The sequence below is a fragment of the Lissotriton vulgaris genome, unplaced genomic scaffold (genome assembly GCF_964263255.1).
Source record: "Lissotriton vulgaris unplaced genomic scaffold, aLisVul1.2 SCAFFOLD_1121, whole genome shotgun sequence".
NCBI classification, from domain to species: domain Eukaryota; kingdom Metazoa; phylum Chordata; class Amphibia; order Caudata; family Salamandridae; genus Lissotriton; species Lissotriton vulgaris.
The window spans coordinates 64,346-89,713 of record NW_028252719.1 but is presented as its reverse complement, the minus strand read 5'-3'; the positions used below and the strand labels follow the sequence as shown (position 1 = coordinate 89,713).

The 25,368-nt window shown below is 41.2% G+C and overlaps 1 long non-coding RNA gene across 1 annotated transcript in view; it reads left to right on the top strand.

The window, feature by feature from the left end:
* LOC147662062 (uncharacterized) overlaps positions 1–25,368 on the top strand; it is a 107,202-nt gene that overhangs the window by 27,976 nt on the left and 53,858 nt on the right. The gene's annotated exons all lie outside the window — the stretch shown is intronic.

Sequence of the window (25,368 nt, the reverse complement as noted above, 5' to 3'; positions counted from 1 at the left end):
AACTCCTTGTTTAAAAAATTCTATCAATCCTACTTGTACTGCTACTTCACCCTCCTGCGTGAGAGGTGCATGGTGATTGCTCCCTTTGAACAGTTACATTTATGACGTAGAAATAATGGTTGACATTATCGGTCGTGCTAACCACAACTGCCTGTGGTCACGTTGTTTAGAATGGAACTCTAGACCCTACCAAAGTCCGCTCTACCTAGACTCGTATACACGGTTTTCACTGTTGCCCCTAGAAACGACCCGGAACTAACTTAGTGCTAGTCCTTTGTCTATATCTGCAGTATTCCAACTCGGCTCTGGCGCGAGCACGTAGAGTTTCCTCCTCCCGTCATAGAGAGCACTTTAGGATTACCAAACGCCAACATTAGGTAAGAAACCAGTATGAATGTTAATCTGTCTTTAAAGGAACCTTTGATGCGAGCGAACTGACTTAAATCCGACGCATCCACCCGCCCTGATTAGGTACGTGTTTGTTAACTTTTGGGTGCCGAATGTCGGTGATTGATAGTGATTTGGATGAAACGATACGAGCAACATTTTCTTTTCGGTTCCCGTAGGTCTGGGCTTTTTGATTCATTCTTCATAAATACGCTACGGTTCCCACTCACTAAACGACATTTGTGATCTACCTTCAGGTACGATTTTCGATCCTCTGATAAATTCCATATGAGATGAGTTTTAACTATCTAAACTCATCGAGACATATGTTTGTGATTATTAGTGATAGGAGGTTCAGGTATCATACGTGTCCCGACCTATTATAATTAACCGGGCCTAGAGTTTGTCATGACTACTAGTTGGGATAGAGTCAACCACTATTAAACACCATCAGGGAGTTGAACACTTCTAAAATCTATCGCAATAGAGTTTGATGATAGTGATTCACAGTGTTTATAATTGTTCTTACTCGTCTACACGATTATTATCGTCTACACAATTATGCCCTAAGAATGACATTTACAGCTATAAGTACTGGTTGGGATGGAATTTGGTTTTCCATGGTCCATTTAGGAGTGTGTTTTTTAAGAAGGTTTGATAGACAGATTAGTGACTATGTATCATTAATTGATTGAGAAATGCATAATTTATAAATTGAATTTTGTCCTCCAATTAAGGGGCATGATATAGTAGCTTTAGCATATATATTTTTTCAAATTATTTAGAATCTAATGAATTAACAAGTGGATTTCCTCAACTTATCCTATGAAAATACTTCTACGTACCATGGTAATTATTCTATTAATTATTCTACCGTTCACAACGGTTCTGATATTTACTATCGCAATTCCTCTCAATTTATGTGGGGTTTTTACTTTTTTACTTATATTATATTATTTACACTCTTACAGAAATTGTAGTGCACCCCGTTTACACTCTTGTCCTGATGAAGATCCCGTTGTAAGGCCTCAAGTACGCCTACTGTTGTAGCGTGGGGTCGAAACATTGACGGCTACCTCCTCCCTTCCTCAGTTGACACCGCCCGTATTCCTTGGATATTTTATATACCAGTGTCAATATAGACATTTGTTGAGAAACAATGGGATATTTCATGAATCCTGTCTTTGGCTCAGGGACCTGAAGCCGATTTATTGTGCATAAATTTCAAGAATTTGACATATTTATTTGTCACGATTACTATTATTCTTTATCTATTCCTTTCTCTTCTCACAGCATCACGCTACCTCACTTTCTTTCCTTTGGGGCACTATAATTATAACTTATAAATTGTAGCATTTGCTCATTGTGATTAATTTGCAATGTGTCCATTGTTTTTGTTACTATTGCTTTAAATAAATGTGAATAATGTTTATACAATTCACAGGGACCCTCATTTTGTACACTATATAACACCCAGGTCCCGTGTGGATTTTCTTGGGTAAAACCCCCCCCTTTATCAATCACCAGCTCAGGGGGACAACTATAAGGGTTTGTATGGGGATGATGGCTCGGTTGATTGCCCGGGTGATATCTCCATGGTAGATAGAGTAAAGTTCTGTGAAGAACCAATGCCAGGGGAAGACTTTACACTCCTGGATATTGATATAGAAGCACAAACAAAGAACTGGAGAGATCATCCTGACCTAACGAATAAGGATGATGGGCTAACGAGCGGACTCAAGGAAACAGACACTCTAGTTGTAAGCTCCTCTCCTAGGCTTCTTTCTATGCCTTTGTTATAGTGTAGCACAAGCCATCTGTTAGGTACTTTTATGGAGTCTGCCCATGATGTATTCTTGCCTGGCTCTCAAGTGAAATGGGGAAATGAGAGGGAGTGTGTACCTTCAGAATATCTTGTTTGTATCGAAAAAAATCCTAAATTCCATATAGTAGAGAAATCCGTACTGAGCTCTGATCACATATTGGAAATTATATCTGTAATGCTATTTGAAGTGCAAAAGGTAAATAAGTCCGTTACTACACCTATCTCCAAGGCTATTTCCCTGATGGGAGAACGGCCAATAGCGAGGCCAGCATCATACGCCCCTCTGGGAGAGTCGACATATGCATCTGTACAGGCAGGAATTCCTTTTTTCCTGGTACCCCCAATAGTTTCTCTGTGTAACCTCAAAGAGGAAGAGCTTTGTTTAAGCACACTATTCTAGGAGGTCGACCTGAGCCTCCCTACGGAGAAGTCTTCCTTGAAAATCTTTCCTCTGTTCAAGAAGGACAGAAAGGGGGGCACAGGAGGTGTTAAGAACACTAAGGGCCATACAGAGCAAATCGACCAGGTAGGGAGGGTAAGAGGGGAGGGGGAGCACTTAATCTCCCCCTCCTCCCAGGAACATTCCCCTTTACTGCCAGGGAAGGGATAGTCCAGCAATAAATCAATAGGGGAAAATGTGAAGAAGAAATATAAAAAAATAAGACGATTTTCTAAACGAAAAGCGTCAAAACTGCATTTTTCCCAGATTCTGGAAGGCCCGAGTAATAATAATTTAATAACGGAGAAAGAAGATCCCAATGTCTCCATTAGCAGAGGGTAACCCAAGAGAACCCCCCAGTGCGTTCATGGTACCAGCAGGTAGATTAGGGGACCCCGGATTGGTAGTTCCTCCATGTTCCTGGTTGTCGCAGCCCTTACAGCCAAACCACTCCCACTTGATTAATGGGATTGCTGATCTATCGGGAGGGGAGACACGATTTGGACACCGGCCCCTCGTCACAGACCGGGTTAGAGGTCACAGATTCCAGGGTGGATGGTAACGCTGAGGGAGGGCCCCAATTTCCAAGTATTTTACACAGGCTGGGCTGAAAAGAACCCCCTCAGAGACCACATCTACATTCATCAGAAACATTAAAGCATCAACTTCCAATATTGTCTCACATTTGAATATTCAACCACATGGTGTTACACAAACTGTCGGCTCCATTGATAGAGTCCCCTTGAGGGACGCCTCAAAGAAAATTAGTGGGGTACTGACTGGTTTGTCTTCAATTGTGGATTTTACATGGCTATTTGATAATGAATCCACTCCGGTAAACAGAGGACTTATCCTCAGTTTAGTCTCAGAACTGGAAGCATTAAAATTGATAGCAAGTAAGGATATTTTAAATGTGACGATCAATGTACACAATATTACTCCTTATTCTGGGGTCACCATCTTTGGTTCCCTGATTGTGGGCAATTTTGTTTTGCTGAATTGTGAGCATTTTTTTAAACGAAGGCTCGACATAACACCTGTTAGTGAACATGTTGAATACCAAACTGTGGGCTCCAAAACTCATCATTTGAAATCCCCTAGGGCTATTAACTCAGTGGGGCTTGATGCGCGGGGCCCTGACACTGAGTACTCTGTGGGTAATACCAAAGATATAGTGGTCTCCGTGGACAGGAGGGGACGCTCAATAAATTGGATGTCTGATGTGGTAGTTGCCCCTCAGTCTCTGGATTTAGAGGATGAATATGCGCAATGGAGCTGGATGGCAAGAGCTTTGAAAAATTTACATCCGGAAGTACTAAGGAACGCTCCATTGAGGTAGCCTGGGTGGGCTACTTCTTTCCTGGAATATGGCCGGTTTGGGACCCAATAGAAATAAACTGAACTCACTGAAAAATATGAATCCCTTAATTATATGCTTACAAGAAATGTGGTCCTGCAAAGAGTTTGAATGCGATGGCTATTTTGTTTATTCTTGCCATGCTAAACGGCTGAAAGGGGACACCAGAAGATTTTCTGTCACCCCTCAAACCTTTGTATATGTGTGAAGCTAGCTTGTTTGGGAGATTCTGGCAGGTCCACATCCTTCCTGGTGGCAAATTTGTACATCCCTCCTGGTAGAAATTGTGATCATTTCTTGACCATATTTTTTTCTTTTATTCAAGATATAGCCTTTATGAAAGAATGCCCCTAATGACAATAGTAGGGGACCTAAATGCCAAAATTGTGAGTTCTGCTTTGGGGATTTATGCCAATTCTGATAAATAGGAAATCTGGCACATTCCCGATATTTTACTACCAAATAAAATAAAAACAGACACACGGGGGTTCCTACAGCTGCATTGCATTAGAAGTTTGGATTTGATTATTTTAAATGGGAGAATACCTGCTGACAAAATAACACATTTTACTTGTCACCCAGAGCCCTTTAGATGACGTGATTGTGTCCTATCAAATGTTTGGGGCTTGTGATCATTTTTTTGTTACCCCGTCGATAGGGAGTGATCAAAGGATATTGGGTATGCAAGTGACTTTTAATTTAGCCAAACTGGACTCGGCGAATTTTTAACAGGGCATGGCTACTCTTAATAAAGCAAATGGTCGGTCCTTTTGGACGCAAAAAAACACCCTTAAAGTAGGTTTGATTGTGAAGAAGGTTTATGTAGAAAAACAGTGTCTTGCTCATGCCAATATTATTCACCTCTTTGAGGCCCAGACGGAGAAGATATGTAATTTAAGCTCTATATCATCCGGACCTCATTTGCTCAAAAGGGGTATGTCCCTTTTAATGCCTTTAAACCAAGCCATTAACCATCTTGTCAGGAAACAGTACATATATTTCCTACTAGACTGGCAGCAGGAAATCAATCGCCTTAAGCAAACAAGAAGACACAGTATGCTTAGTGGAAAAAGGAGGGAGTATGATGTTAAGTGGATTGGGCTGAGGGTAGCTGCAAGGGCAAAAAATTCAAGAAAATAGTGGCACCTGATCGCAGAATATTGCAATTCTAGGGAAAGGGCTCAACCCATAGCAATCCCAGAGAGGGAATGGGTGGACTATATTTCCCTATTATATAAAAAAACAGCCCAGGTTCTCCCTTGATGATTGACGGGGTCAAATAAACTTTTATTGAATTTGGTGAATTTGGCCCCCCATCAGCAAAGGAAGTGGTAAGATACATAAGGAATGCTCAAATCTCCGGCGCTCAAGGGCCAGATGGAATTCCAATTGTATTAATCAAAAAGAAGCCAGATGCATGGGGTGAATTTTTAGAGCCATTGTTTAACTATTGTTTTATTAGGAATACAATTCTTGGAAGGGGAGTATTATAGTCCCTTTGTATAAAAGGGGACCGAAAACGCTGCAGGCCAGTTTAAGACATATTACCCTGTTACACGCCTCGGGTAAACTATTCGCAAAAAGTATATTAAGTCATCTTCAACAATGGACATATGATCAGAATATTCTACCTCCGGAACAAGCTGGTTTTAAAAAGAATCATGGCACCCTGGACAATATAGCGGTCGTACAGGCTATTGTGGAGAAATATGGGGCATATTATCAAGGGGGTTTATCTCCGCTTTTTTGGCTTTAAAAGCCAAGAAAGCGGAGATAAGATTATCTCCCTATTAGCTAGCTGTTGCTAACACCAGTTAGCGACAGCTAGTAGGAGATAGCGACCATCTTGGGCCCCACTTTGCATGTCAGTGATATTTATCACTAATGACATGCAAAGTGGGCGTGCCAAGATGTTAGCGACTGGAAACAGTCGCTAAAATCGTTATCTCCTATTACCAACTTTTGGAGATATTCGCGCTAAGCGCGAACATCTCCAAAAGCTAACACCTGCCCTGAGCAGTTCTTAGCCATGTTATCCAATGGGAGGTGGATAACATGGCTAAGAGCATTAGCTCGGTAATGCATGAATATCGCTGATTTTCCAGCGATATTCATGCATTGCAGCCGATTTTTATCGCATTTGCGATAAACCTTGGTAATACCAAGGTTTATCTGCGATAAAAATCGCCGCAGCTCAGCTGTACATTTTTGTCTCTAACCAAGCAATAGCGATAATTATCGCTATTGCTTGGATATATATGCCCCTATGTTTTTTTCACGAGGTATGTCCGTGTATTCAGCTTTTATTGATTTCTCCACAGCATTTGACAAAGTGGACCGCCAAATGCTGTTGAGAAAGCTGCTTCTTCTTGGCATACCATATCATCTTCTGGGCCTTATTATGGAATTACACACAGACACCTGGTGCCAGGTTCTGATGGGAGGTTCACAGGGGTTATCATGCAAAATTAGAACGCACAATGGTCTTAAGCAGGGTTTCTTATTAGCACCTCTCTTGTTCTCGCTGAATATTGCCGCTCTCCCCGGTGTCCTGAACTCAGTAAGGGGAGATGCCCCTAGAATCTGCGCAGTGTCTGTTGGCTCTCTATTATACGCAGATGATGTAGCAATATTTGATTTAACGCCTATTGGCTTGAAACATCGTCTGGATGCCCTAAGTAAATATGCAGAGGCCCATTTCCTGAAAATTAATATTACAAAGAGCAAGATTCTGGTCTTTCGTAAGAAGGGTCTTAGAATAAAGAGATGTCTAAAATGGATAATTGGCTTTGAAAAATTGGAATTATTCTGAGAGACAAGATGGCGTCAGTGTGATCGGTGCTGCAAGCTGAGCTCTGCGAGGTCCTGACCCCCGGATGATTTGGATGCTGATACGGACACGGAATATTGCTGCTCATCGCCGTTGTTAATAATTGATGCAATGGGTCTCAACAGTGCTCAGTTCAACAATCTTCTCGAGAACTGTCTGTGAAAAATCTCCAACAACAAAAGAACACCCCGAGATCACTGGAAAACGACGACGACGACGATGTGCCTTAGTAGAGGGACCCTGCCGGAGACGGACAGCTTAAACAAGTAAGCTCCGACAAACTGAATGGGCCAGTAGACTTATAAGCGTACTGACAAGATAAATAGAACCCCAGGCAATAACCCTAGCAATAACCCTAGCAAAAGGGGTGTACAGACAGCTGCAGAAGTAGAGCGTGACAAAGTGGGATCATATAATCCTTATCGCACACGAACCCACACCATGCCCGTACAGTTGCCTGCACCTTGCCTACCTTGCAACTGACATATACGTGGCGTCCCAGGTGCCGTGTGCCGTCAGGGAAAGGTATTGGGCATATGTTATCATTTGAAAGATGCTGCGGCAGTCCGGATCTAAGCAGGGTCTGTGAGAGCGAGAGTGCCGGGTTAACCTACGGCTCTAATGGTTCTATAGCAGCTTTCAGCTCTCTACTCACTGTGATATAGTGGTTGGCTCATCATCGTCTTCTACTGCCGCTGGGTCTGGGTGCTCAGGGGCTCGATTCAGGAGCTCCTGGTAAAAGTCTGCGAAAGGAAAATCCGCCGTCAGGATACACCGGAAAAAAAAGACTGTCGGGGAGCCGCTGACTTAGCCCTGGCTACACTCGGTCTAACCTCGAGGCAGATCTATCTTTTTTACATACTCGGCGCTCCACCGCTCTCCTGGTCTACGTTGCCAGGGAGACGCCAGGGAAAACACTACAAGACGCTGCCAGCACTCGATGCAGTGCATACACACACGGAACTCTCGAGCAAGTCTAGGCTCGGTCCTAGTGTATCTCCATGCAGGTTGCTCCCCCAGTGGTTTTGGTTGCCAGGAAATAGCACTCCTGAGGTACATGTCCCGTCCGGGGATTGGTTGCTCTATGAAACGGCTCTCTTGCTGGTCTTTGTGCTGGAATTCATCAAAGAAGAGAACAAAAGAATACAGCCAGAAATCAAGAACTGCTGGGAGAGCAGTCTACTCTTACATGAACTGGTGTGCGAAGGCCCAAGAGAAGCCTCAGCGGTGCCAGAGACCAACGGTGGAGAAAGTGGCCATCATGGCTGAAGTGGAGGGGTATGAACCATGCGAACAGTCCAGGGGGAGTGCTCAGAGTGAGTTAACCGTGACAAGCACACGGGGGGCAGGAAACCGGCTCGAGGATGCAAACATACAAGGCCCGGCTAATCTAATACGGCGACCCGAGACAAGGGGGGCCAAAAACAAAGACGAAAAATCCAAAAACATTGATAAAGATAAAGACAAAGATAAAGAGAAGCAGAAGGAACAGAAGGAGCAGAAAGACAAGGAGAAAGACAAAACAAAAGATAAAAACAAAGAAAAAGACACGGCCAAGGAGTATGATATAGAAGTGGGTCCAGACAATCTGCAGACAGCAGCTAAGCTGGAACTATTGTCAAGAAAAGCCAAGCGGCTACAAACTATTAAAAACCTGAAGTCTGCGGCCAAAACTAGCGGTCGGGCCAACGATGCTCAACCGCGGATCTCAACCATCTTTATCCGAGTAATTAAAGGGCAATCCGCGCAAGAGAAACTACCAGAAATTGACAGCAACTCAAGCGAACTGTCCAAAATACCCGGTAATCGGAGCAAGATCCCGGCGGCCACTAGTGGGAGAACCATGACTGGACTAGCGACAGAGATGTACAGTGTTACATCAGTCGAACCTAAAGGACCAACAGCAGATTTGATAGCACCACCATCTGAAGAATGTGTACAGACAAAGAACCTCACTGCTCCAACTGCCTTCTTACCAATGCCTCTTAGCTCGAGTTGTGCATAGTTGGAAAAGACTGATCCTTCTCGCAGCCTTGATGAAAACCCCAGCAATATAGCTCTATTCCCAGACAGGGCTGGATCTGAAATTCAGTCAGAGTCACCTTCGGAGTCTGAAGTATATGAGACGGGGATGTCTACATCAAGCGAGCCACATAGATTGAGCCACGAACAGATACAATCTGAAAACTTAGAAACTTCTGACTCCAATTCCTACCCCAACTCCAAAAAGATGGATGACTCTCCTAAAGACAATAGGGCAAAGAAAAAGCAAGATAAAAAGAAAAGAAGACTAAGGAGACATAATAAATGTATTGATGAAGATGCCACTGATAAAGGCAGTAACACCGATCGGATTGATCATCGCCATAGGAATCCATCTACACAAGGTACATCAACGTGCGATCCAAAATACAACTCGCTAAGAGATGCAAATATAACTGAACATAAAACATCCCATGAGATGGGAGGCCAAATTGAACCTTCCCTGGGTGATGTATTTAATTCAATTATGAAATTCCAAGAAGTCGTAAAACTTGATAACAAGAAACTTCAAGGAGCAATCAAAAAGGTGGGGCAAACCTGTCTAGAAATATCAGATAGAATGGCATCGGTCGAGCTACGGACAGAGAACCTCGAAAAGGATGTATCCGTTCTCCAGAAACAGGGAAAAGAACACGGAGGAATTGTGTGAGACCTGTTGATGAAAGTGGAGGATCAGGAAAACAGGGCCCGGAGAAATAACTTATGTCTCTTGGGAATACTGGAGGGAGTCGAGGGGAACGACTCCAGGGGCTATACGATATCCCTCTTTAAAGAATCTTTTCCGGAACTCACCACTTGGGACTGGGACAAAGAAATCCAGCGGGCCCATCGCTTTCCGCTAACCCTCAACAAACGGTCGCATTCATCAGAGAAATACCCAAGAGCAATGTTGGACTATTTTGGAAACTTTCTCCTACGTGAAGCCATTTTTGACCTGGCACGCCCAACCCATAAAAGAGAACACAGAGGGTATACGTTTTTTAGTAGACCCGATTTTGCCCACGCGACTGTGGAAAGAAGATGGCGACTGCGGCAACTCTTTGCTCCTTTTGAACAGCTGGGAGCCACTCTATTTCTACAGAATCCGGCCAGACTGAAAATTATCTATAACGGAGTCATCAGAAGTTTCACCAGCGAACTTCAAGCGCAAACCTATCTCGAAGAGATTACAAAAAACAGAGATGGCAAAGAAAAACCTAAAAAAGGAGGGGAAAAATCTCAAAAAATAGGTCGTAACTAAATACCTATCAACAAGGCACTCGTGGCATAAGGAATAAGACACTTTGAGAAAGCGAGAGGGAGGGGGGTATCTTATGTTACATAGACAGATGTTATGTTTGTGTACAATGAATCTAAGAAAATATAACGACTTAAGAACACACTTCCCCCCACTCCCATAGCAACAGGGGTTAGGACGCGGAGACACCAGCTGCCAACGAATCACTCGATGCCCACAACCTGGTTCCAAGGGAACCAGGTAGTCTCACTAGATGGTGGAGGGGCGGGGGTGCAGGGACAGGGGGGGGGATCCAGAGGGGTTTTAGGGGGAGAGGGGAGGGGGGGACAGGGACCGGAACTTTCACAAGGGGCACAAGGTGTATACAGGGGGAGATGGGAATGGAGGCTAAGGAGGAAAGGCTGTGTTCAGGGCTCGCATTTGATCTATCTGGTAACTCTGAAAGATATGGATGACTAAATTAAAAATACTTTCATTGAATATATGCGGCCTGAACGATATTAAGAAAAGGCAGAAAGTGGCAGAAGGGTTTAAGCTATCTGCTGCAGATATTATATGTCTCCAGGAGACTCACATTGAGGGGTCACAGCAATACCTATTGAAAACACTTGGATATAGACTTATCTCTGCTACATCTCAGGGGTCATGTACAAAAGGGGTAGCCATTTTGGCAAAAGGAGGGGGGATCCAGTTCTCGCGTTCAATCGCGGATAAATTCGGGCGGTATGTGATAACTGAGTGCTGTTATAATAAAGGGAAAAGCAAATTGACATTATGCACTGTTTATGGCAATATTAGTGATGATCTGGAAGTGTTGAACAAGATATCCAACGAACTGGTGCATTGGCCCCTCCCTGTTATTGCCTGTGGAAATCTTAACATGCATTTACCTGGCGATTGGCTATCTGACCCAGGCTTTGGATATCATGGTAGGAAACGAAAAGTATATCAATCTCTGAAAGATTTGTGTGTGCTCCATGGATTAATAGATGGGTGGTCAGAGATATAAATAAGCAACCCTCATTAAGGGTTGTCCCCCTGCGCACCGCTTCAATGTTACCAGTTAGGTATTTCAATCAATAAACAAATGAGCTCAAAAAAAGTTTGTTGAAGTTTTTCTTTATAGATTTGAACAAGTTCCGTATTTCTTCATGGAATTGCAAATTTCATTCCAATGAACATTATATTTTATTCCAATCCAAACATTTATCATTCCACATGATCAGTCCCAATGCATTTCGGACTGTGGTAGTCCTTCGTTAGGGGAATAATCTTTTGATAGTGCAATGGATTGTCAATGGCGTAGGACAGTGTTGAAATAAAGTTTGGCTTTGTAATTAATGATGTACACTCCTGAATTAGAAATTGTGTATGATGAAAATCTTTGCCACTGCTTTTACCATCGCCACTGAAGTCCACATGTGAGAATAGACAGCGTAGTAAATGCCTGTCTGCCTCAGGGCCGTGCTGTGTCACAATATGCTGTATTTCTTGTTGGCTTGCTCAATAGTTTTTCTTTGTTAAATTGTCCACTAGGTAGCTGATTTGAGACAAGGCCAGCGAAAGCGAGTCAAGATTCATTGCTGATTGGGGCAGAAACAGGCGGCCGGGCCCGGCGCAAAATCACCATTATTCCCCTTTAGTCACTTCAGAGATAGGTTAAGGTTTTCTTTTTGAAGTTATCATGTAGGCTGATCATTTAGTTATTCAATTACATCCGTAGTTTCGCAAATGTAGTTTTCTGTATAGAAACATGGCACCTCGGGCAGCTCCCCTGTCCCCTCGCGAGGCTCACTCTTTCGGTTTTTTGCTTGTTTGCCTACAAAATGGCGCCGGAGGTTGCGCGCCCATGTCGCAGCCTTTCCCCTCCCCGCTGAAAGAAGCGGGGAGGGGAAAGGCCGCGACGTCCTACGCCATTGACAATCCATTGCACTATCAAAAGATTATTCCCCTGACGAAGGACTACCACAGTCCGAAATGCATTGGGACTGATCATGTGGAATGATAAATGTTTGGATTGGAATAAAATATAATGTTCATTGGAATAAAATTTGCAATTCCATGAAGAAATACAGAACTTGTTCAAATCTATAAAGAAAAACTTCAACAAACTTTATTTGAGCTCATTTGTTTATTGATTGAAATACCTAACTGGTAACATTGAAGCGGTGCGCAGGGGGACAACCCTTAATGAGGGTTGCTTATTGATGACTAGTTGACGCTGGATTGCCCAGAAAGCGAAGCCCCAGCCTTGCACGCTACAACTTCACACACAGAACACTTTGTTTGCTATATATCGCGGTGCGAGTCATATACCTTGATTGGTCAGAGATATACCCGGGAGATCCTGGATATACTTATTATTCGCACCCTCACTCTAGGCATTTAAGACTGGACTACATGCTCATGTCCTGTACTCTAAAATCTATTTGCCAAATAAAATATTTCCCGAGAATTCTCTCGGATCACAACCCACTTGAACTTACCATCACAGTGGGGGCTGATAGACCCACAGTTACTAGTTGGATGTTTGAAAGAGCGTTATTGAATAACGAAGAATATTGCATGCATATGAGGAACTGGATTCAGGCCTTTCTGGAGGATAATCTGGGGTCCACCTCAATAGAAACTGTTTGGGATACTATGAAGGCATGTGTCAGGGGTGAAACTATGCGATTTTCATTCCGACGTAACAATATAGAAAGACAACAAATGATGTCCTTGGAACAAAATTTGCGGAGAGCGGAAGAAGGTCTCATCAAGGCAGTACAGGATGGCGAGGTGACAGACAGGGAGGTGACCAAGGTGGCAATTGCTAAAAACTATATGTCAGAAATTTTAATTGAGAAAGCAGTTGTCAGAGCAACTACCCGTAGGGAGTCTATATATGAATTGAGTGAGAAAGTGGGAAGAGACATCCAGTACTCTAATTAAAGCAATTAATGATCCTGCGCTTGGCTTGAAGGCGGATCCGGCAGATATTAGAAAAGCCTTCCAAGTATTTTATCAGAAGTTGTACCATGAGGATGAGAATGAATGCGAGGATCCCATGAGTTATATAGATCCATCAGTTACAGAGGGTTTGGGATTAGAAGACCAGGAGATCTTAGATAGCGCACTATGTTGGGAGGAAATTCTACTATCTATGAACTCCTTAACCATTGGAAAAGATGCAGGCCTGGATGGGATTCCAACTGAATTCTATATCAAATTTGCACCACAGCTCAGGTCTATCATGACTGAACTTTTTCAATACATCTTTCAAGGTGGGAATCCACCGAAATCCTGGTCACTTGCCAAAATAATAGTTTTCCCTAAGAAAAACAAAGATCCCCAGGAAATGGGGTCGTACCGACCAATTACATTGATTAATGGGGATTCCAAAGTATATTCTAAATTATTAGCAGCACGGCTAGCACCTCGGATCCATAATATAGTCTCTGAAAGACAACACGGGTTTATACCAGGTAGATCTACGACTGACCATTTGCAAAGAGCTACATCCCTTTTTGACGACAGGAGACCCTATGGCGCTTATACTGCTTGACGCAGAGAAGGCGTTTGATAGGGTCTCCTGGAAGTTCCTGTGGGCCGCCATGCTAAACTGTGGCATAGGTAAGAAATATATTACAGCGATCCAACAGCTATATGTTAATCCCAGTGCTAGGGTACTGATGAATGGGGATTTATCCGACAATTTTAACATCAACAGGGGGACACGGCAGGGGTGCCCCTGCTCGCCCCTCCTTTTTGCCATTTATAATGACGGGTTCATACACAGGCTCGAAAAAAAGTGTTAATTTCCCCTATATGTGTGCGTGGTCTAGAAACAAAATGCTTAGTGTACGCTGACGATATCGCCATTGTCACAGGGGATCCTACAAATGCTATGAATTGGATTGAAACCGAAGCACAGAACTTCGGTAGAGTTTCGGGGTACAAGCTTAACTCCAGTAAGACAAAGATCGTGCTTAATACTAAGATTGTGATGAGAGATCCGAGAGTAACTGATAAGGCGACATACCTGGGTGTCAGCATTAGTGCTGATGTTGGGAACATTGTAAATAATAATCAGGAGCCACTTATGTTGCACACTAAGAGAGAATTGTCACGTTTAGATAACTTGCACCTATCTATTGGAGGTAGAACTAATTTAGTGAAGATGTTTTTTTTCCCTAAGTTTTTGTATTTTTTTAGGGCGATATGTTTAGAATTCCCACCACATGTATTTAGGAATATAGATTCAATGTTTTCACGGTTTTTATGGGGTTATAGTAAGCCACGGAGAGTACTCAAATGGATTACATTACCTAGAGAGCGTGGGGGTGGGCTTTACCTAACTTCATGCTTTATTACTGGGACGATCTGAGTATTCCCACACCTCAAGAACTCATCCTGGGGAATGGGAGCACAGGCTGTCTCTGGCGACACGTTAATGATGATCACCTTAAAAAAGTGAAATTCAAAACCATCACTAGTGTTTTCAAAGTCTGGGGAAAGGTTAAAAACTACTTGGTCTTGGCCGATTTTCACATTACACACCGGTGTTTCAGAATACAGATCTCCCAGAAATATTTCATGACTCCTATGTATGGAGCTGGTGTGCATTAGGGATAGGGCAACTCGGTTGCTTTTTTTCTACTCAGGGAATTAAATCATTTGATGAATTAAAAAAAGACTATAACATCCCCAACAGGGATTTTTTTTAATATCTTCAGGTGAGAGTTTTCCTACTAAAAAAGGGGGGTGGTCGTATTAAATTTCAAATATGCCAAATCATAGAAAATATACGCAGCAACACGCCCCAAAGAATTGGTGAGATCTATGAAAGTTTTAACGCCTTACTCCCAGATGATATGGACAAACATGGGACGGCATGGCAAATTAAACTTGAAGTTCCACCCAGTATCCCCCTTATTGCATATGATTTGTCACTTACTAACTTTCCATAAAACTACAGGCGCAGTTTTACAAAACATATTTTTCATTATATTATACACCGTATAAAATTGCTAAATGGGGGACTGGTAAAGGCACTACTTGCCCACAATGTGCGCTCCCCGCTGCAGACAGTGTGTTTATGTTTGCCACATGTAATATCCTAACAAATGTTATAAATGAAATATCTGGGTTTCTTTTGGACATTACCCATGCTAAGGTTAACATAACAACTGAAGAGGTTATGCTGGGCATTTCTAGTAAAGAACATCCTAGACAGGTTCAAGGGCTGATTTTCGTGGCAATGGCTATCTTTCGACTGTGTGTCGCATCAGCCTGGCTAGATCCCACTCCACCATCCTTTCCTCAATGGAAGGCTAGATTACTCGCAACATGCAGTCTCGAGGTCGCCATTTATAAACAAAAGGGGCGTAATATTCGGAAGAGAGGCATGAAAATATGGGCACCTCTGCTAGATTGGATTCAGGCGCACTGAATACAGGAATTGGAAAAGCCTTTGATAAATGCTAAATTCTTTAATCATCAAATAACGCAATCCAACTTTTTTGATAATACTAAATTGTGTCTCATTAAATCTTTACAGAAGGAAATGTATGATTAAGAGTGCATTGAGTTTTGATGCTAATATGTTTTCTTTCTTTTCTCCTTTATTCCCTCCTTAAGGAATTCGTATTCGTGTATTGCAATACCTATGTATGTAACAATAGAAGTACCTGTCCTCATGGAGGGTGGGGGGTGGGTGAGTCAGGGGTTATAAATAATATGTTGTAAAAACCTGAATAAAAATTGTTAAAAAAAAAAAAAGATTTGCAAGTTTAAAAAAAAAAAAAAGAGAAAAATTGGAATTAGTCGACTCGTACTTATATTTGGGGAAAGTTTTTTCAAAAACAGGCAGAGACTTGGAGCACATTAAACACTGTGTTAGTAAGGCTGTCTCCCAGGCGAGTGCATTAAATAGATTTTACAAAACTTGCGAGAGACGCCATTTCGGCCATGTTTTATCAGTTTTTAAGGTAAAAATCCCCCCTCACTAATATATGCTGCTGAGGTATTAGATATGAATTACTGGCTCTTCTTTGATAAGGCAGAAGGACGAATCTTGCATCAAATTTGTAATTTAAATTCTTTGGCTGCTTCACATGTACTACGTCTCGAATTTGGTTTTGTTTCGTCTTTTGCTTTATCCTTGGCAGGGACTCTGCAGTGGGGAAATTCCCTCTTCTGGGGGGAGGAGGGTACACTTAGGGCTGCACTGAGAACAGAGATTTTTGACACATTAAAAGATCAATCAACGTTTTTTTAGATCTTTTGTTGTTGCAAATGAAACATTTGGTTGGTTTGAACCCTGCTTCTCCTATGCTCAGGTCTGTTTTGAAACAGCTTTTAAAGAAGTCTATTCCCTTTATCAGTTTGGCTAGAGATGTTGCTTTAAGTCTGTCCAGGCCCAGTAATGAGGTGGTCAGTGGGAGTGCCTTAGGGAATAAACCACAACCCTATCGATCTTGGAATATGCCTCATGGGACTCGAAGGCTGATACTCATACTGAGACTTAATTTGATGCTTCTAAGAGAAGTAATCGGTATCTGGGAAAAAATACCAAGAGAGAAAAGAATCTATGAAATGTGCCATTCAAAAATTCAAGATCTAAATCTTGTTTTATTTGAATGTACAAAATTGCAAAGAGCTGGCGAGTGTTCTTAAAGCCATTTTTTATCAAATTCAATATTCACTCTGCCCAGGAAGCACGTCTTCCCCAAATGAAATGGTTCGCCATAAGATATATCAATTTTTTAAAACATGTTTGTCTATTTATTAGGAAAAAGAGTTTTTTGTAGTAGTTTTATTCCAATTAACGGTGGGGGTAGCACTTCGCTCCGCCCATGGAGTGGGCGCAGTGTTGCCTACTTCGCTCTACACGAAGTAGGCGTAGTAGGCAACACTACGCCCACTCCGTGGTCGGAGCAAATTTGCCTGCCACCCGCCTCCCTCCGGCCCTATTCTAATGCCCTTAAAATATTAAAAAGCATTGTAAAAGTAAAGAAATAAACTTACCAGCGATGCGGCGTCCAGTGGCTCCATCTTGCTGGTATCTCTGCCAACTTCTTTACAAATGGGCATGCGTGGACGCTCGTGCATGCGCATTTCTCGCAAGAAATGCGCATGCGCTGGAGCCAGCGCATGCGCATTTGTGAATTAGAAGTCGGCAGAGATACCAGCAAGATAGAGCCCCGGGACGCCGCATCGCTGGTAAGTTTATTTCTTTACTTTTACAATGCTTTTTAATATTTTAAGGGCATTAGAGGAGGGCGGGAGGGATGCAGGCGGCGCGTAGTGGGGCTACGCGAAGTGGGGTGGTGCGCGTAGTTTCCTTCCACTTCGTGGTGCTTCGCGTAGCCCCACTATGCCCACTACGCCCATGGTTAATTCCAATGGTATATTTTGTGAGCTGGTCGGATTATTGATTGTCTTATGTATTTATTGTACTATTTGCACATTATACAGTACGTCCGATATTAGAATTACCTTTGGGATGTAGCGATGTATAGGAAAGAATTTTGTACTATATGTAAAGTTTGTTTCTTTTTTATATGTATTCATATGTTTTTGTGGACCTCCGTAGGAGTTCCAAACCAAAATTAACTAATTTAATTGAATTGAGTCTTGCTGCGGCATTAAGACAGACTTTTAGAGGGGCGGTAGATATTTTGGGAAGCCCTGAGAGGGTAGAACAACCGTACTCCAATCTCGATATGACTAAGGACTGAACTGCAGTTTTCGGGTCCCGGTTCTCGATGAATGGCTTCATTTTTCTGAGATAGCTGAGGTGAAAGTGGGAATTTTAAGCCATACCGTTGATGTGAGCTTGGATGTTAAGGCTATTATCCAGTGTGATTCCAAGTGATATTGTGGAGTCCGCCAACGATGGCATGCAGTTCAGAGCAGTGGTCATTTAGGTCCATTCCTTAGTTTCCTGGGAGTTATTGGAGGTAGATTAAAAGAAATTCAGTTTTTTGTGAGTTTAGTTTGAGGAAGTTGGTTGCTAACCATTGGACATTTTTTTCATTGTCTTTATCTCTTCTATGGAGGTGATCTTGATGTAAAGTTGAGTGTCGTCCGCGTACATGTGGAAGATGTTCACCTTCTGTAGTAGATCGGTAAGTGGTTCGACATATAAGTTGAATAGAGTGGGGGAAAGGGTAGAGCCTTGTGGTATTCGTAGTAGGTTAGGTGAGGAAACAGAAAGAATCTTGTCGGTCATGAACGATTGCGTTCTGTTCCCCAGAAAGGATTTGAACCATAGAAGGACTGTGCCAGATACACCCATCCTGTTTTCTAGTCTTCTTAGAAGTTTGTGTGATTGACCGTATCAAAGGCTGGTGAGAGGTCAAGCAGGACTAGGAGGCAGGTTTAATTGCAGTCAAGAGCTAGGAGGGCATCGTCAACTATATGCAGGATGGCTGTTTCTGTGCTATGGCCAGGTATGAAACCAGATTGGTGGGTGTTCAGTAGATTGAAGTTAGTGATGTGTTGTTTCAGTTGTTGCTGAACATATTTTTCCAAGACCTTTGCTAGCATGGGAATGTTGGTTATAGGTCGGAAGTTGTTGGGGTCAGAGGAGTTAGCTGTCGTTTTTTTTAGGATAGGGGTGACTTGGCCAGGTTTTAGGCAGTCCTGGATGTGACCTTTTGTTAGCGAGGCATTGATGAGTTTGGTCCAGAGTGGGGTGTTGATATGGTAGATGTGGGGTAGGCAATTAGATGGGACGGGGTCATTGAAGTGGCTGTTGAGGTTGGTAGTCGCTAGAATTTTGGTGATGTCATTGAGATCATAGAGTTTGATAGTATACTAGTGAGAGTTGTTTTTGGGCAGAGTTAGCTTATGTTGTACTGGGTTAGAGGCTTGAATAACCTTTGAGGTGGCTGAGTTGAGTGCCGCAGTACTAAGTTTGAGTTGTAGGGAATTTGTTTTTTCTGCGAAGAATGAGGAAAGTTCTTCACTACTCAGCTGCAAAGTTGTTGTTAGGAGTGAGGATTTGGCCAATTTGTTCGATTGTTGTTTTAGGATTTCGAAGAATTTTTTGGGTCTATTTTTGGCCTTTTCAAGTTCTGAATTGAAGAAGTCTTTTTTTGATTGTAGAATACTATTGAATGATTTTCTGGCTTTCCGGAGTAGTATAGGATGGGGGGGAAGGGACGTTGCCTCCAATTCTGTTCCGTTGATTTGAGTTTGCATCTCTCATCATTCAGAGCTCCGCTGAACCATGGGTTTTTATCTTTGTCCGGAATTCTTTTGAGTTTTGGCAGAGAGGCTTGGTCGAAAACTTCGGTCATTGTGGAGTTATAGTGAGCAGTGATAGCATTGACGTCTACCATGTTATTGGGGGGGGGGGTAAGAGCCTTTTCACAATGGGAGGCAAGGTTATCCCAGTTGATATTCTTTATGTGGATCACTGACACCACATCGGCAGTCAAAATATCGAGAGGACAAAATATCAAAGTAAAAATATCGACTGCAAAAATATCGACTACCTATCTTCAAACAGGTAAGAACAAAAATATCGACTTCAAAATATCGAGTGTAAAAAATATAGGCTGTCAAAATATCGATTTTTTTAAATGTCTTAAAAGTAGATTAAAAGTAATATAATATTAAATTAAATTAATTTAAACATATTTAAAATACTTAAATAAACGTAAACTTGAGAAATAATATAACAAAAAAATATATATTTTAAATACATATATATATATATATATATATATATATATATATATATATATACATATTATTTACAAAACATACAATATTTTTACCGTAGGATAGCGAAAGCGTTAAATTTACTGTAACGACGCCAGTGAGTGCAACAGTATGGAAAGCATTGGATAGCGTAGGGGTAAAAATGTACTATTCCCACTCCAGCGAGTGCAACAGTAGGGAAAGAGTTGGATAGCGTAGGGGTAAAAATTACTATTCCCACTCCAGAGACTGCAACTGTAGGGAAAGCGTTGCATAGCGTAGGGGTAAAAATTACTATTCCCACTCCAGAGAGTGCAACAGTAGGGAAAGTGTTGGATAGCGTAGGTGTAAAAATTACTATTCTTACTCCAGAGAGTGCAACAGTAGAGAAAGCATTGGATAGCGTTAGGGTAAAATTACTATTCCTACTCCCAAGAGTGCAAAAGTAGGAAAAGCGTTGGATAGCGTAGGGATAAAAATTACTATTCCAACTACAGTGTGTGCAACAGTAGGGAAAGCGTTGGATAGCGTAGGGGTAAAAATGACTATTCCCACTCCAGAGAGTCAACAGTAGGGAAAGCATTGGATAGCGTTGGGGTAAAAATTACTATTCCTACTCCAAAGAGTGCAACAGTAGGGAAAGGGTTTGTTAGCGTAGGGATAAAAATTACTATTCCAACTACAGTGAGTGCAACAGTAGGGAAAGCTTTGGATAGCGTAGGGGTAAAAATTACTATTCCAACTCCAGAGAGTGCAACAGTAGGAAAAACGTTGGATAGCGTAGGGGTAAAAATTACTATTCCCACTCCAGTGAGTGCAACAGTAGGGAAAGCGTTGGATAGCTTAGGAGTTTAAATTACTATTCCAACTCCAGTGAGTGTAACATTAGGGTAAGCGTTGGATAGCGTAGGGATAAAAATTACTATTACCACTCCAGAGAGTGCAACAGTAGGGAAAGAGTTGGATAGCGTAGGGGTAAAAATTACTATTCCCACTCCAGCGAGTGCAACAGTAGGGAAAGCGTTGGATAGCGTAGGGGTTTAAATTACTATTCCAACTCCAGTGAGTTTAACCGCAGGGTAAGGGTTGGATAGCGTAGGGGTAAAAATTACTATTCCCACTCCAGAGAGTGGAACAGTAGGGAAAGCGTTTGATAGCGTAGGGGTAAAAATTACTATTCCAACTCCAGTGAGTGCAACAGTAGGGAAAGCGTTGGATAGTGTAGGGGTAAAAATTACTATTCCCACTCCAGTGAGTGCAACAGTAGGGAAAGCGTTGGATAGTGTATGGGTTTAAATTACTATTCCAACTCCAGTGAGTGCAACAGTAGGGAAAGCGTTGGATAGCGTAGGTGTAACAATTACTATTCCCAATCCAGTGAGTGCAACAGTAGGGAAAGCGTTGGATAGTGTAGGGGTAAAAATTACTATTCCAACTCAAGTGAGTGCAACAGTAGGGAAACCGTTGAATAGCGTCGGGGTAAAAATACTATTCCAACTACAGTGAGTGCAATAGTAGGGCAAGTAAATAATTCTTATTTAAATATAAATATTATAAATAGTAACACCAATTACAAACTAATTAAAATATTTTACAATTGTGTTAAATATATTAAATAATTAATTTAAAATAAAAATAAAAATTATTTAACAACAAAAAGTACCTACTAATACTAATTATTTACCTATTAATAATAAAATAATTAACAATTTAAAAGTATTTTGAAGAATTAACTCAATACATTTTTTATTAAAACATTTAATTACTTACAATTACATCACTTCAGAAGCTATTCCCCTAAAAACACACAACCCACTACAGAAATTAATTTATTGCAAGTAACATAATTATCAATTAAACAATTACAATAAATTACAAAATACATTTTAATTATTAAAAATTAATAATTAATTTACAGTTAATTCTAAATAAATACCAATAATCAAAATAACATATTTGATTAATTATAATGAAATTACTTCCCACCCTATTCCCCTATAAACCCACAACCCGCTACAGAAAATAAATTACTAAATTAACATATTTATCAGTTATTCAATTAAATTTAATTACTGATTGTTTTTTAATTATTTGCCAATCAATTATTAATTATCAATTAAGTCTAAATAAATACCCACAAATTAAATTTCATATTTAATTAAATGTAATTAAATTACTTCCCACCCTATTCCCCTATAAACCCACAACCCGCTGCAAAAATAAATTACTAAAAATAAAATATTTATCATTTAATCAATTAAAATTAATTAGCAATTATATTTTAAGTAATTACCAATTAATAATAATTTAACAATTAATTGTAAATAAATACCAATAAATAAAATAACATATTTAATTAATTATAATTAAATTACTTCCCACGCTATTCCCCAATAAACCCACAACCCGCTACAGAATTATATTACACAAGAATTAAATATTAATATTAACTTACCTTAAATTCGATATTTTTGTTGTCTATATTCTGTCTAGTCGATATTATGTCCATTCTATATTTTTGAATCAATATTATGTCTAGTCGAAATTAAAAACTCGATATTTTGACTAGTTACCCTTTGGGTCTCTTATCAATTGTTTCAGCTTGATTTGTTGCGAGAAAGTTTTCTTGATAGCGAATGGGATTTGGAAGGTGATAATGTGATGGTCTGACCAGTCACAAGGGGTAATCGTGATTGAATTAATTGTATTTTGTTTAGAGATGAGCCATTCAAGAGTAGCACCCTTTGTGTGTGTAGGCTTGAGATATCTTGGATCAGGGAATGGTCTACAAGGAAGGTTTTGAGGGCGTTAACCTGCTTGCCCTGTGGGTTCTCCCAGTGGAGATTGAAATCTCCAAGGAATGTGGGGAGGAGTTTGCAGTAATGATTTTCATAAGTTATTCTGTGAAAATTGTGTTCAATCCTGGAGGATGGAAGAGTATATGTAGTTTGAGGGAGTGGTTGTTTGATGATTTCACAGAAATCCCACATTCATATGAGTCCGGGGGTTCTGAGTCAAACTTTGAGGTGGTGATGTAAGAACGATGTATGCAGGCTAAGCCTCCGTCTGTTTTGTGTGGTCTGTCTAATCTAATGATGTTGTAGTCTGGGGGAACTAGAAGGTCAAGGCATGGTGAGGATGATTCCTTGAGCCAAGTTTCTGTGAGGATGATTATATCCATTTTCATGTTAAGAACGTGGTCGGCAATGTCAGAGGTGTGTTTAGGGGCTGAACAGCAGTTTAGTAGAAGGCAAGAGATCTGGTTTGAGGAATGCTTTACAGTAGGCTCCTGATTCTCGTGGTTAGGGGTTATAAAGTGAAGGTTATTATGGTTTATTCCTCTATGGATTGGATGGGAAGTTCGACCAGGGTTGATGTGGACTGGGAGAATAGCGTGTTCCTCTTTGTCTATGATAGGGCTGGAAGGAGTTTCGTATGGCAGTAGCAGTGTTTGTATTTCCTGGTCTGTTATGTGGTTGGAAAGTATGCGTGTACGCAAGTGTCGCTTAGTTACTGGCAGGGGGATTGTTTTAGTCATGGTGTCCTCTGTCTCTAGAGAGTTTTGAAGATGCTAACGATTTTTCAGCAAGTTGAAGAATGGCTCTGATTTCTAAGATAACTTTTTGTAGGTTCTTGGAGGTGAGGAAAGACTGGGGTTTGAGTGAGTCTTGTTCAATCTGCTGATGTGGAGAGGGAGTACTGATATTGTGTGTTGAGGGAGTCATATTGTTGGTGGTTCTGATGGTAGTTTTAGATGTGGGTGTTAATGCAATGCGTGCTAAAGAAGGAGAGTTGTTGACCCTTCTTTCATCGGTTATGGGTGAGGGAAGGGGTCAATGTTCTTCAGGAGAAGGTGGGGTGTTGGGGGTAGTAGTAAGGTTCCGAGATGCGTAATGAGAGGTAGATGAGGGTGTCAGTGCGAAGCGTGCTATGGAGGGAGGGTTGGTGATGCTTCTTTCATCGGATCTGGGAGAAGGAGGGGTTTTCTGAGAGGCGCTGCGTGAGGAGAATGAAGATGTCAGTGTAATGCGTGAAAAGGAGGGAGAGTTGGTGAAATTTCTTTAATTGGGTCTGGGTGAAGGAGGGGGGTGCTGATCTTCAGGAGCAGAAGGGGTGATGGGGGTAGTAAGGTCCTATGAGGCACTGCGTGAAGTGATGGTGTGGGGTTTTAGGGTGCTGAAGTATTTGTCGAATCGTTCTAGGTCCTTGTAAGCTGCTTGAATAAGAATAGTGCCATTTTTGTAGGACGTAATATACAGTGAGGCTCTGAGGCTCTGCGTTGGTGTCATTGGGATCCTGGTTCTGTAGGGAATATTTTTATGGGCCTGTATGGTTAGTAGCTTGTGAAAGGCCGATTGCCATTTGGCTATTTTTCTTGTGAAAAATATAAGGGTAGTGATTATAATGCCTTTTTTGGCATTGAACGAGGGATCCAGGAAAAGGGTATTAGGCTTTTTTCTGAGTAGGTTGTGTTTGAAGGTATCAGAGGCACTTTTTGATAGATTATGGGGGTTTTCAATAGAATATGCACTGTTTCAACTAGGCTACTTCTATATGTCCCTTTTTTGACAAATACCTATTAATCCTTTAGTATGTTCAACAGATCTTCACGAGATCCCCCATAAATCAGCAAGAATGGGCAGTAGCCAGTTGATACTTGCAGTTTTTTAGCGTTAATGCAAACAAAACTATAAAGAAGGGAATGCTAATTTTGGCATCTGCTTGGGTGGTTTTACGTAATGTTTGTTGGATTATTTTAACAAGTCTATCATTCTAAGGGGTGTATTTAAAAAGTCTTAGTGATTTAACCCCTTAACTGCTGACAATTTTCCAACCCTTGTTTGGTTGTTTGTGGTACTTTGCAATGAGGCCGCCAGAACATTTTTTCAATGTAAGTTATGGCTTTCTTCCACAACATCAAGGGAATTCTAAAGATACCCAAGCTTTGTAATTTACCATGAAGTGCTTTTTAGGGGAAATGAGAAAAAGTGGCTGCTGTATCTCGTATAAATTCCATCAAAAAAAGTTTGCTATGGTAAAATTACCATTTCCCCCGATTTCAGAAAACAAGCAGAGCTGAACCAAAACTGTGTTGGAATTTTTCTAAGAGGTAGCCCATTGGTCCTAATTTCTTTGCTATCAACCTGCTTCAAGTTTGTGATGGAAACAGTTGTGAAATTCTTGAGGGATCTCAGAAAGGTAAACATTTCTAAAAAGTAGACAACATTTTGATTTCAGCACGGGGTAATTTGTGCAGATCCCTCAAGTTTTTCCTCAAGAAAATGTTGAAATAAAACAGAAATATTGAAAATTAGTTTAAAAAAACAGCCATTTGTGACATAGTTTTCATCTGTAATTTCTTTTGTCAATGGCCAATTTACAAAAGCAATACACCATTATGTCTGACAGACCTTTGTAGTCTCTGCAATATATAGGGTTAGTAGGTTTACCAAGAACACATGCCACCCAAAGCCAAAAACTGGGCTGGACCTTACAATGATTTTTTTTATCGTCTACAGACTATTCAGAAATTCTATGGTAAAGTATAAAGAAT